The sequence below is a fragment of the Panthera uncia genome, chromosome X, assembly GCF_023721935.1.
Source record: "Panthera uncia isolate 11264 chromosome X, Puncia_PCG_1.0, whole genome shotgun sequence".
Lineage (NCBI taxonomy): Eukaryota > Metazoa > Chordata > Mammalia > Carnivora > Felidae > Panthera > Panthera uncia.
In genome coordinates this window covers 74301299-74314887 of record NC_064817.1, presented here as the reverse complement: position 1 = coordinate 74314887, position 13589 = coordinate 74301299, and the positions used below count along the sequence as shown (strand labels likewise).

Here is a 13589-nt window from a genome sequence, read left to right as displayed (position 1 = left end):
CATACCTCATAAAGGGTTAGTATTCAAAATCTATAAAGAACTTACCAAACTCAACACTCAAAAAGCAAATAATCCAGTGAATAAATGGGTGGAAAACATGAATAGACACTTTTTCCAAAGAAGACATCCAGGTGGCTAATAGACATAGGAAAAGATGCTCAAGATCTCTCATTATCAGGGAAAAATATAAATCAAAACCACGATGAGATACCACCTCATACCTGTCAGGATGGCTAATTTACTAATTCGGGAAACAACAGATTCTGGTGAGGATATGGAGAAAGGGGAACACTTTTGCACTGTTGGTGGGAATGCAAACCAGTGCAGCCACTCTGGAGAACAGTATGGAGGTTCCTCAAAAAAAATTAAAAATAGAACTACCTACAACTCAGCAATTACACTACTAGGTATTTATCCAAAGGATAAAAAAATGCTGATTCGAGGAGGCACATGCACCCCAAGGTTTATACAGCACTATCAACAATATCCAAATTATGGAAAGAGCCCAAATGTCCATCAACTGATGAATGGATAAAGAAGATGAGGTATATATACACAATGGAATACTACTCAGTCGTCAAAAGGAATGAAATCTTGCACTTGCAACATGGATGGAACAAAGTGTATTATGCTAAGTGACATAAGTCAGTCAGAGAAAGACAAATATCACATGATTTTACTAATATGTGGAATTTAAGAAACACAACAAATGAACAGAACATAGGGAAGGGAAAGGAAGGAAAAATAGATAAAAACAGAGAGGGAAGGACACCATAAGAGACTCTTAAATACAGAGACAAACAGGGTTGCTGGAGGGAGGTGGGTGGGGGATGGGCTAAATGGGTGATGGGCATTAAAGAGGACAGTTGTTGGGAATGAGTACTGAGTGTTATATGTAAGTGATGTATCACTGGGCTCTACTTCTGAAACCAATACTACACTATATGTTAACTAACTTGAATTTAACTAAATTAAAAATAAAATAAAATAAAAACCATCCATGCAACAATTTATTCAGCAACTATGTATAAGGCACATCATCATCCATAAAGTACCTGAATATTCCAAAGGCTCAGACCAATAGCTAGACTTGCATCACTAACTTCCTTCTTATCGAAAACTTTGTCAAATGAAGTAACTGAGGAATAAGCATATCATAGATAAAACTTAACCAAACATGAACTGAGATGGACCAAAGTACTCAAGCCTATGGTATGTAACCTCAGAATGTACAATTAATCCTCAAAGTGAGTGTATGCCAAAGGTCAAGGATATATCTAGTATATTTCATGAGTAGGACAAGTTGAGATAGAAAACTGTGATAAAAAGGCCACGCCCATTAATCATTTCTCCTCATATTAGGGGTCCATCTGTCATCTATGGAAGAACAGTTTCCATCCTGGTATTCATAGGCACGTAGATATATCAATGTTAACCTAACATAATGCACTTTACCTTCCTAGCAGGGTAACACAAAATAAATGTGTCTGGTATGTACTGTATTACAAAATATGCAGTTTTAATTGCAAGAAAACAAAGTAAAAGAAAACCTCTGTGATTTACTGTGGACTTTGTTTTCTCCAAAGCTCTTCAAAAGTAATGGTGTAGCAGATCAGTGCTACCCATCAGTGGGTAGGCATTGTTTCCAACAAATAGAGGACTGGGTTTATGTGATGTAGGCTAAGAAAACCAGCAAAACTAAAGATGCTTCAGGAAATGTCTATTGAGTAGCTGTTTGCTTTTCAAACACTGATGAGATAATTTATTTTAGACTGTTATAGTGAAACTGTCTCATATAAACTTACATTTTCCCCCTTTTATCCCTTGATTCCGAAGATGTTTTATGTCTTCATGGTTTGGGGGATCCTATATTGATAAAGCTTCATACTTGCTAGAAATGACTGGAAGGTAGCAGCTGAATTAGATTTGGGAATAATCTCTTGATGGAGGACAGCCAATTATTTGACCAGATTTGTTCTCTTCACTCTTACCAGAATAGTGTCTTTAAAATGCATACATATGTTGAGCTCAAACTATATGTGCAATTTGGTATTGTTTTCATTTAATATTTTATTGTAGAAATTTTACATGTCATTAAATTCCTGAAACATGATATTGAAAACATAATTTTTAATGGCAACATACTCTTCTTTTTATATTATATATCACAATTTGGTTAACCATTTATCTACTGCTGGACATTTAAGTTGCCCCCATTTTCTTCTATTCTAAAGGCCTCACAATGAATATCCTTATATCTATCACCATACAATATTATTACAATATTATTGACTACATTTCCTATGCTATATTTTTCTTCCCCATGACTTGTTTATCTTATAACTGGAAGTGTGTACCTCTTAGTACTCTTCTCTATTTTTCCCATCTCCCTATCAGACTCCCCTCTGGCAACTACCAGTTTGTTCTCTGTATTTATGAGTCTGTTTCTATTTCTTGTTTATTCATTTGTTTTGTTTTTTAGATTCCACATCTAATAAAATCACATGGTATTTGTCTTTTTCTGCCTGACTTATTTCACTGAGTGTAATACTCTCTAGGTCCATCTATGTTGTCACAAATGGCAGGATCTCATTCTTTTTATGGTTAATATTCCATTGTGTGTGTGTGTGTGTGTGTGTGTGTTCATCTTTTTCCATTCGTCAATTGATGCACACTTAGGTCTCTTCCATATCTTGGTTATTGTAAATAATGCTGCAATAAATATAGGGGCTTATCTCTTTCCAAATTAGTGTTTTCTTTTTCCTTGAATAAATACTCAGTACTGAAATTACTGACCTGTATGGTACTTACAAATCGAGACCACAATGTGATATGACCTAGCACCAGTCACTAGTATAAAAAAGACAAGGGATACCAAGTGTTGGCGAGGATGTGAGAAAAGGGAACCCTTGTGCACTGTTCGTGGAAATGTAAATTGTAATAGCCACTGTGGAAGACAGTATGGAGGTTCCTTTAAAATGAAAAAAAAATAACTGCCTATGTTTTCTCTTAGGAGTTTTATGGTTTCAGGTCTCACATTTATGTCTTTAATCTATTTTGACTTTATATTTGTTTATGGTGCAAGAAAGTGGTCCAGTTTCACTCTTTTGCATGTAGCTGTCCAGTTTTCCCAGCACCATTTTTGAAGAGACTTTTTTTTTTTTCATTACATATTCTTGCATCCTTTGTCATAGGTTAATTGACCATATAAGTGTGGGTATATTTCTGAGCTCTCTATTCTGTTCTATTGATCTGGTGTCTATTTTTGTGACAGTGCAATACTGTTTTGATTAGCTTTGTAGTACAGTTTGAAATCTGGATTTGTGATACCTCCAGCTTCCTTTTTCTTTCTCAGGATTGCTGTGGCTATTTGAGGTATTTTGTGGTTCCATACACATTTTAGTATTGTTTGTTCTAGTTCTGTGAAAAAATGGTACCAGTTATTTGACAGAGATTGCACTGAATCTGTAAATTGCTCTGGAAAGTATCAACATTTAAAAAATATTGTTTCTTCCAATCCACAAGCATAGAATATCTTTCCATTTGTTTGTGTCATCTTCATTTTTCTTTCATCAATGTTTTATAGTTTTTGAAGTACAGATATTTCACTTTGGTTAAATTTATTCCTAGATGTTTATTCTGGTACAGTTGTAAATGGGATTGTTTTCTTAATTTCTCTTTATTCTACTTTGTTATTACTGTATAGAATGAAACAGATTTCTGTATATTAATTTTGTATCCTATAACTTTACCAATTTTTTTATTATCTCATAGTTCTCTGATGGAATCTTTAGAATTATCTATATATAGTATCATGTAATCTGCAAATAATGAAAGTTTTAGTATGTACCTAAGTACATAAAGCAATCATTATCAGACATAAAGGGAGAAACTGAAAGTAGGTGCTCCTATGTTGGGTGTATTGATACTTACAATTGTTATCTTTTCTTGCAGATTGACTGGTTTACCATTATGTAATGTCCATCTTTGTCTCTTCTTAGTCATATTGTCTGATACAAGTATTGCTACCCCCATTTTTTTTTGCTTTCATTTGCATAGAAGATCTTTTTCTATCCCTTTACTTTAGTCTGTATGTGTCTTTAGGTCTGAAGTGAGTCTATCGTAGGTAGCATATAAATTATTTTTTAAAATCCATTCCTTTACCCTATGTCTTTTGAATGGAGCATTTAGATCATTTATATTTAAAGTAATTATAGATAGTTATGTATGCCCTACCTATATATAGGTAGGTATGTCCTTTCGTTGTTTTCTGATTGTTTTTGTATTTCTTCTTTGCTCCTTTCTTCCCTTGTGATTGATGACTTTCTGTAGTCTTATGCTTGGATTCTTCTCTCTTTCTTTTTTGTATTTATTATAGGCTTTTGTGTAGCATGAGCTTCATTTATAACATCTTAAGTATATATCAGTCTGTATTAAGTTGTTGGTTGTTTAAGTTCAAACACATTCTAAAAGCACTACATTTTTACTCCCTCCTCCACATTTTATATATATGACGTCATATTTTACATCTTTTTGTGAGTCTCTTAACTAATGCTTTAGATAAAATTAATTTCGACGGGCCGCTGGGGAGTACTTGGGGGGATTGTGGCTGCCGCAGCTCCGAAACGCTGGAGACAGAGCTAGCGTGCCGTGGCCAGCACGGCTTCCTTCCTTACTTGCCAGGGGACGCTCCTCAGTGGTAGTGTCGGGTGACGAGGTCGGCCTTTGAATCTATCTAGTGGATTTTTCATTGCAGTTACTGTACTTTTCAGGCTGGGAAGATGGCGGCGTAGGAGGACGCGGGGCTCACAGCGCGTCCTGCCGATCACTTAGATTCCACCTACACCTGCCTAAAGAACCCAGAAAACTGCCAGAGGATTAGCAGAAGGGAGTCTCCGGAGTCAAGCGCAGACGAGAGGCCCACGGAAGAGGGTAGGAAGGGCGGCAAGGCGGTGCGCGCTCCACGGACTGGGGCGAGGCGGTGCGCGCTCCACGGACTGGCAGGAGGGAGCCGGGGCGGAGGGGCGGCTCGCCGGCCAAGCGGAGCCCCCGAGTCTGGCTGGCAAAAGCGTAGGGGCCGGACAGACTGTGTTCCGACAGCAATCGCGACTTAGCGTCTGGGAGGTCATAAGTTAACAGCTCTGCGCGGAAAGCGGGAAGGCTGGAGGACAAAGGGAGGGAGAGCTGCTGAGCCCCCGGACGGCAGAGCTCAGCTTGGCGGGGAACAAAGGCGCCAGCGCCATCTGCCCCGCCCATCCCCCAGCCAAAATCCCAAAGGGAACCAGTTCCTGCCAGGGAACTTGCTTGCTCCGCGCAAACACCCAACTCTGTGCTTCTGCGGAGCCAAACCTCCGGCAGCGGATCTGACTCCCTCCGGCTGCCACAGGGCTCCTCCTGAAGTGGATCACCTAAGGAGAAGCGAGCTAAGCCTGCCCCTCCTGCCCCCGTGCACCTTGCCTACCCACCCCAGCTAATACCCCAGATCCCCAGCAACACAAGCCTGGCAGGGTGCAAGTAGCCCAGATGGGACACGCCACCCCACAGTGAATCCCGCCCCTAGGAGAGGGGAAGAGAAGGCACACACCAGTCTGACTGTGGCCCCAGCAGTGGGCTGGGGGCAGACATCGGGTCGGACTGCGGCCCCGCCCACTAACTCCAGTTATACACCACAGCACAGGGGAAGTGCACTGCAGGTCCTCACCAAGCCAGGGACTCTCCAAAATGACCAAACGGAAGAATTCCCCTCAGAAGAATCTCCAGGAAATAACAACAGCTAATGAACTGATCAAAAAGGATTTAAATAATATAACAGAAAGTGAATTTAGAATAATAGTCATAAAATTAATCGCTGGGCTTGAAAACAGTATACAGGACAGCAGAGAATCTCTTGCCATAAAGATCGAGGGACTAAGGAACAGTCACGAGGAGTTGAAAAACGCTTTAAACGACATGCAAAACAAAATGGAAACCACAATGGCTCGGCTTGAAGAGGCAGAGGAGAGAATAGGTGAACTAGAAGATAAAGTTATGGAGAAAGAGGAAGCTGAAAGAAAGAGAGATAAAAAAACCCAGGAGTATTAGGGGAAAATTAGAGAACTAAGTGATACACTAAAAAAAAATAATATACGCATAATTGGTATCCCAGAGGAGGAAGAGAGAGGGAAAGGTGCTGAAGGGGTACTTGAACAAATTATAGCTGAGAACTTCCCTGAACTGGGGAAGGAAAAAGGCATTGAAATCCAAGAGGCACAGAGAACTCCCTTCAGACGTAACTTGAATCGATCTTCTGCACGACATATCATAGTGAAACTGGCAAAATACAAGGATAAAGAGAAAATTCTGAAAGCAGCAAGGGATAAACGTGCCCTCACATATAAAGGGAGACCTATAAGACTCATGACTGATCTCTCCTTTGAAACTTGGCAGGCCAGAAAGGCTTGGCACGATATCTACAGTGTGCTAAACAGAAAAAAATATGCAGCCGAGAATCCTTTATCCAGCAAGTCTGTCATTTAGAATAGAAGGAGAGATAAAGGTCTTCCCAAACAAACAAAAACTGAAGGAATTTGTCACCAGGAAACCAGCCCTACAAGAGATCCTAAGGGGGATCCTGTAAGACAAAGTACCAGAGACATCACTACAAGCATAAAACATACAGACATCACAATGACTCTAAACCCATATCTTTCTATAATAACACTGAATGTAAATGGATTAAATGCGCCAACCAAAAGACATAGGGTATCAGAATGGATAAAAAAACAAGACCCATCTATTTGCTGTCTACAAGAGACTCATTTTAGATCTGAGGACACCTTTAGATTGAGAGTGAGGGGATGGAGAACTATCTATCATGCTCCTCGAAGCCAAAAGAAAGCTGGAGTAGCCATACTTATATCAGACAAACTAGACTTTAAATTACAGGCTGTAACAAGAGATGAAGAAGGGCATTATATAATAATCACAGGGTCTATCCACCAGGAAGAGCTAACTATTATAAATGTCTATGCGCCAAATACCCGAGCCCCCAGATATATAAAACAATTACTCATAAACATAAGCAACCTTATTGATAAGAATGTGGTCATTGCAGGGGAATTTAACACCCCACTTACAGAAATGGATAGATCATCTAGACACACGGTCAATAAAGAAACAAGGGCCCTGAATGATACATTGGATCAGATGGACTTGACAGATATATTTAGAACTCTGCATCCCAAAGCAACAGAATATACTTTCTTCTCGAGTGCACATGGAACATTCTCCAAGATAGATCATATACTGGGTCACAAAACAGCCCTTCATAAGTTTACAAGAATTGAAATTATACCATGCATACTTTCAGACCACAATGCTATGAAGCTTGAAATCAACCACAGGAAAAAGTCTGGAAAACCTCCAAAAGCATGGAGGTTAAAGAACACCCTACTAACGACTGAGTGGGTCAACCAGGCAATTAGAGAAGAAATTAAAATATATATGGAAACAAACGAAAATGAAAATACAACAATCCAAACGCTTTGAGATGCAGCGAAGGCAGCCCTGAGAGGAAAATACATTGCAATCCAGGCCTATCTCAAGAAACAAGAAAAATCCCAAATACAAAATCTAACAGCACACCTAAAGGAAATAGAAGCAGAACAGCAAAGGCAGCCTAAACCCAGCAGAAGAAGAGAAATAATAAAGATCAGAGCAGAAATAAACAATATAGAATCTAAAAAAACTGTAGAGCAGATCAACGAAACCAAGAGTTGGTTTTTTGAAAAAATAAACAAAATTGACAAACCTCTAGCCAGTCTTCTCAAAAAGAAAAGGGAGATGACCCAAATAGATAAAATCATGAATGAAAATGGAATGATTACAACCAATCCCTCAGAGATACAAACAATTATCAGGGAATACTATGAAAAATTATATGCCAGCAAATTGGACAACCTGGAAGAAATGGACAAATTTCTAAACACCCACACTCTTCCAAAACTCAATCAGGAGGAAATAGAAAGCTTGAACAGACCCATAACCAGCGAAGAAATTGAATCGGTTATCAAAAATCTCCCAAAAAATAAGAGTCCAGGACCAGATGGCTTCCCAGGGGAGTTCTACCAGACATTTAAAGCAGAGATAATACCTATCCTTCTCAAGCTATTCCAAGAAATAGAAAGGGAAGGAAAACTTCCAGACTCATTCTATGAAGCCAGTATTACTTTGATTCCTAAACCAGACAGAGACCCAGTAAAAAAAGAGAACTACAGGCCAATATCCCTGATGAATATAGATGCAAAAATTCTCAATAAGATACTAGCAAATCGAATTCAACAGCATATAAAAAGAATTATTCACCATGATCAAGTGGGATTCATTCCTGGGATGCAGGGCTGGTTCAACATTCGCAAATCGATCAACGTGATACATCACATTACCAAAAAAAAAGAGAAGAACCATATGATCCTGTCAATCGATGCAGAAAGGCCTTTGACAAAATCCAGCACCCTTTCTTAATAAAAACCCTTGAGAAAGTCGGGATAGAAGGAACATACTTAAAGATCATAAAGGCCATTTATGAAAAGCCCACAGCTAACATCATCCTCAACGGGGAAAAACTGAGAGCTTTTTCCCTGAGATCAGGAACACGACAGGGATGCCCACTGTCACCGCTGTTGTTTAATATAGTGCTGGAAGTTCTAGCATCAGCAATCAGACAACAAAAGGAAATCAAAGGCATCAAAATTGGCAAAGACGAAGTCAAGCTTTCGCTTTTTGCAGATGACATGATATTATACATGGAAAATCCGATAGACTCCACCAAAAGTCTGCTAGAACTGATACATGAATTCAGCAAAGTTGCAGGATACAAAATCAATGTGCAGAAATCAGTTGCATTCTTATACACTAACAATGAAGCAACAGAAAGACAAATGAAGAAACTGATCCCATTCACAATTGCACCAAGAAGCATAAAATACCTAGGAATAAATCTAACCAAAGACGTAAAAGATCTGTATGCTGAAAACTATAGAAAGCTTATGCAGGTAATTGAAGAAGATATAAAGAAATGGAAAGACATTCCCTGCTCATGGATTGGAAGAATAAATATTGTCAAAATGTCAATACTACCCAAAGCTATCTACACATTCAATGCAATCCCAATCAAAATTGCACCAGCATTCTTCTCGAAACTAGAACAAGCCATCCTAAAATTCATATGGAACCACAAAAGGCCCCGAATAGCCAAAGTAATTTTGAAGAAGAAGACCAAAGCAGGAGGCATCACAATCCCAGACTTTAGCCTCTACTACAAAGCTGTCATCATCAAGACAGCATGGTATTGGCATAAAAACAGACACATAGACCAATGGAATAGAATAGAAACCCCAGAACTAGACCCACAAACGTATGGCCAACTCATCTTTGACAAAGCAGGAAAGAACATCCAATGGAAAAAAGACAGTCTCTTTAACAAATGGTGCTGGGAGAACTGGACAGCAACATGCAGAAGGTTGAAACTAGACCACTTTCTCACACCATTCACAAAAATAAACTCAAAATGGATAAAGGACCTGAATGTGAGACAGGAAACCATCAAAACCTTAGAGGAGAAAGCAGGAAAAGACCTCTCTGACCTCAGCCGTAGCAATCTCTTACTCGGCACATCCCCAAAGGCAAGGGAATTAAAAGCAAAAGTGAATTACTGGGACCTTATGAAGATAAAAAGCTTCTGCACAGCAAAGGAAACAACCAACAAAACTAAAAGGCAACCAACGGAATGGGAAAAGATATTTGCAAATGACACATCGGACAAAGGGCTAGTATCCAAAATCTATAAAGAGCTCATCAAACTCCACACCCGAAAAACAAATAACCCAGTGAAGAAATGGGCAGAAAACATGAATAGACACTTCTCTAAAGAAGACATCCGGATGGCCAACAGGCACATGAAAAGATGTTCAACGTCGCTCCTCATCAGGGAAATACAAATCAAAACCACACTCAGATACCACCTCACGCCAGTCAGAGTGGCCAAAATGAAGAAATCAGGAGACTATAGATGCTGGAGAGGATGTGGAGAAACAGGAACCCTCTTGCACTGTTGGTGGGAATGCAAATTGGTGCAGCCGCTCTGGAAAGCAGTGTGGAGGTTCCTCAGAAAATTAAAAATAGACCTACCCTATGACCCAGCAATAGCACTGCTAGGAATTTATCCAAGGGATACAGGAGTACTGATGCATAGGGGCACCTGTACCCCAATGTTTATAGCGGCACTCTCAACAATAGCCAAATTATGGAAAGAGCCTAAATGTCCATCAACTGATGAATGGATAAAGAAATTGTGGTTTATATACACAATGGAATACTATGTGGCAATGAGAAAAAATGAAATATGGCCTTTTGTAGCAACATGGATGGAACTGGAGAGTGTGATGCTAAGTGAAATAAGCCATACAGAGAAAGACAGATACCATATGGTTTCACTCTTATGTGGATCCTGAGAAACTTAACAGAAACCCATGGGGGAGGGGAAGGAAAGAAAAAAAAAAGAGGTTAGATTGGGAGAGAGCCAAAGCATAAGAGACTGTTAAAAACTGAGAACAAACTGAGGGTTGATGGGGGGTGGGAGGGAGGGCAGGGTGGGTGATGGGTATTGAGGAGGGCACCTTTTGGGATGAGCACTGGGTGTTGTATGGAAACCAATTTGACAGTAAATTTCATATATTAAAAAAAATAAATAAAAAAAATAAATAAAAGCTATGGGACACTAAAAAAAAAAAATTAATTTCACTACTTTTGTCTTTTAGCCTTTGTACTAGTTTTATAAGCGATTGATCTACTACCTTTACTAGATGTTTGCTGTTATTCATGACATTTTTACCTTTCATAATTTTCTTCTAATTATGGTCTTTTCTTTTCCTCTTAAAGAAGTCCTTTTAACATTTCTTGTAAGGCCAATCTAGTGGTGATGAAGTCTCCGTTTTGTTTGCCTGAAAAACTATCTCCTCTTCAATTCTGAACGATAACCTTGCCAGATAGAGTATTCTTGGTTGCAGGCTTTTTTTTTTTTTTCCTTTCAGCACTTTGAATATATCATGCCATTCCCTTCTGACTTGCAAAGGTTTTGCTGAACAATCAGCTGATAGCCATATGGGGTTTCCTTTATATATAACTAGTTGCTTTTTCTTGCTGCTTTTAGAATTCTCTCTTTAATCTTTGATGTTTTAATTATTATATGTCTTGGTGTGGATATCTTTGGGTTCACCTTGTTTGGGGGTTCTCTGTGATTCTTGAACCTGGATGTCTCTTTCCCCAGGTAGGAAAATTTTCATTTATTATTCCTTCAAATAAGTTTTCTGTTCCTTTTTCTCTCTAATCTCCTTCTACAACTCCTATAATGAAAATATTTGTTTACTTGATGTTGTCCCAGGGTTCCCTTAACCTGTCCTCATGTTTAAATTATTTTTTATTTTTGTTGTACAGCTTAGATGATTTCTATTACTCTGTCTTTCAGAACACTGATCTCCTCTTCTGCATACTCTAATCAGCTGTTCATTCCCTATAGTGTATTTTTCATTTTAGTTATATTCTTCAACTATGATTGGTTCTTTTTATATTTTCTATCTCATTACTGAAGTTCTCACTGAGGTCATCTACTCTACTCAAGTCCAGTGACCAACTTTAGGACCATTATTTTGAACTCTTTATTAGGTAGGTTGCTTATCTCCATTTTGTGTAGTTTTTTTTTCTTTTTTGAAGTTTTGTCTTCTTCTTTCATTTGGAACATATTGCTCTATCTCCTCATTTTGACGTTCTGTGTCTGTTTCTATGAATTACACAGAACAGCTATTTTTTCTAGTATTAAAGGAAGGGACTTGTGTAGGAACATCTCTGTGTGTGCCTGTCTGCTTTGGCTGGCTGACTAGAGCTATAGTAGGCACTGAATGGGGATCTTAGGGCACTATGTATACCAGGGCCACCTTAGTGGGATGGCTACAGCTGCAGTGGACTGGGGGACCCAGAGCTCTCTACCAGAGGGCACATTGGTGGAGCAGCTGAAGCCAAAACAAGCCCTGGCTGGGGCTCCTGGGGTATTCTTCCAAGGGGGCACCCTGGCAAGATGATTTGAGCATAAGCAGGCATGGGCTACAGGGGCTTGAGATGCTCTGTCCAGGGGGCTCCCTGTCTGGATGGCAGGAGCTGAGGTGGGATGAGCTAGGTGGTCCTGGGGCACTCCATGCAGGGGATGCCCTGGTGGGATGGATGGAGCTCAGGTAGGCATAGGCCAGGATGACTTAGTGCAATGAATGCTGGGAGAGGGTGCTAGCTGGGAGGTTCTCAGCTACTCCATGCATGGAGTGCCCTGGCAGGTCTTCTGGAGCTGAACTGGGTGCAGGACTTCAGTGTCCTAGTATGTGCTTCAATGGGGCCACCTTAGGAATATGACTGGGGTTGATGTGGGCTAGGGTCCCAGAATTCATTGAGGTGGGCAGCTGGCTAGGGTGCCGGGATCTTGCTTCTGTCTGCACTATGAAAATGGAGAGGAAACAAACAATGACACTTGCTAGCAATTCTGACCCTGGAGAGCATTCCAGCAGCTTCCTTGTCATTTGTCAAATGCTGTAGGACTGGTTCCTTTATATTCTAGTTTCCCTTTTAAACTTGAGCTTTTACTCTGTGTGCCAGGGTGGAGGAATCCTCTCCCAGTCCCTCAGTACTATCCCTCTCCACGCAGTTTACAGTATCAGGGGCAGGGTTCTCATGATTATCATGTCTCCATTTCACCTGCCATTCTCTATGTGGTACTTCTATCTTTTGTTGTGCAGAAGCTGTTCTGTCAGCTCTGAGTTTTTCTTCAGGAGGAATTGCTCTATATGTAGGTGTAGATTCAGTGTGTATGTGCAGGATATGAGTTCAGGGTCTTCCAACACCACCATTTTGGACTGGAACTCATTTTAATTTTTTTACATAGTTAAATCTATTGATATGATTAACATTCAACTGTATCTCTTCTTGTTGTTTAAGGTTTGATTTGTTTTTACATTTGTCTATTTAAATGACCTAGAATTTATTTTGTTGTACAATGCCAGGTAAGTTTCCACACTGATTTCTTTTCTTTTTTTTTCTTGCAAAGAGAACATGGGCTGTCCCTTTGTTGAGAAATCATGAATGTTTACACTGATTCATGATTCCTATTTTCATGTTAAATTATCTATACTAAGGTACATTTCTGTTTCATTGACCTAAGCATCTTTCCAACTATGTTTGTGCCAATACCTTCTGATTTCATTCATAATATGTTTTGATATGTCAAGGAGATAATCTCTCATAATTTATATTTTCATTTAAAACATGTATTTTTAGGAAACATTTTGAAACTCTATATTATGCTATAATCACAAAACATCTTGAAAACAACACAGCTTGAAAACTAAACCCAATAGGTACTAACTAGGCTATCTTAGTAAGGCTAGGCAGATGTCTATTTGTTGAGTGCCAATAAGTCAAGTGATTCTAAAGTCCCTAATCATCTTTTTAAGAGTTCTCCTCAGGTTCTTCATTTTCTTAAAGACTTAACAAGCTTCTTTCTCTGTCCACTA

The 13589-nt window shown here is 39.3% G+C and overlaps 1 protein-coding gene across 4 annotated transcripts in view; it reads right to left on the bottom strand.

Moving 5' to 3' along the window:
- Nucleotides 1-13589, bottom strand: part of DIAPH2 (diaphanous related formin 2) — a 974644-nt gene that overhangs the window by 11185 nt on the left and 949870 nt on the right. The window lies entirely within an intron of this gene.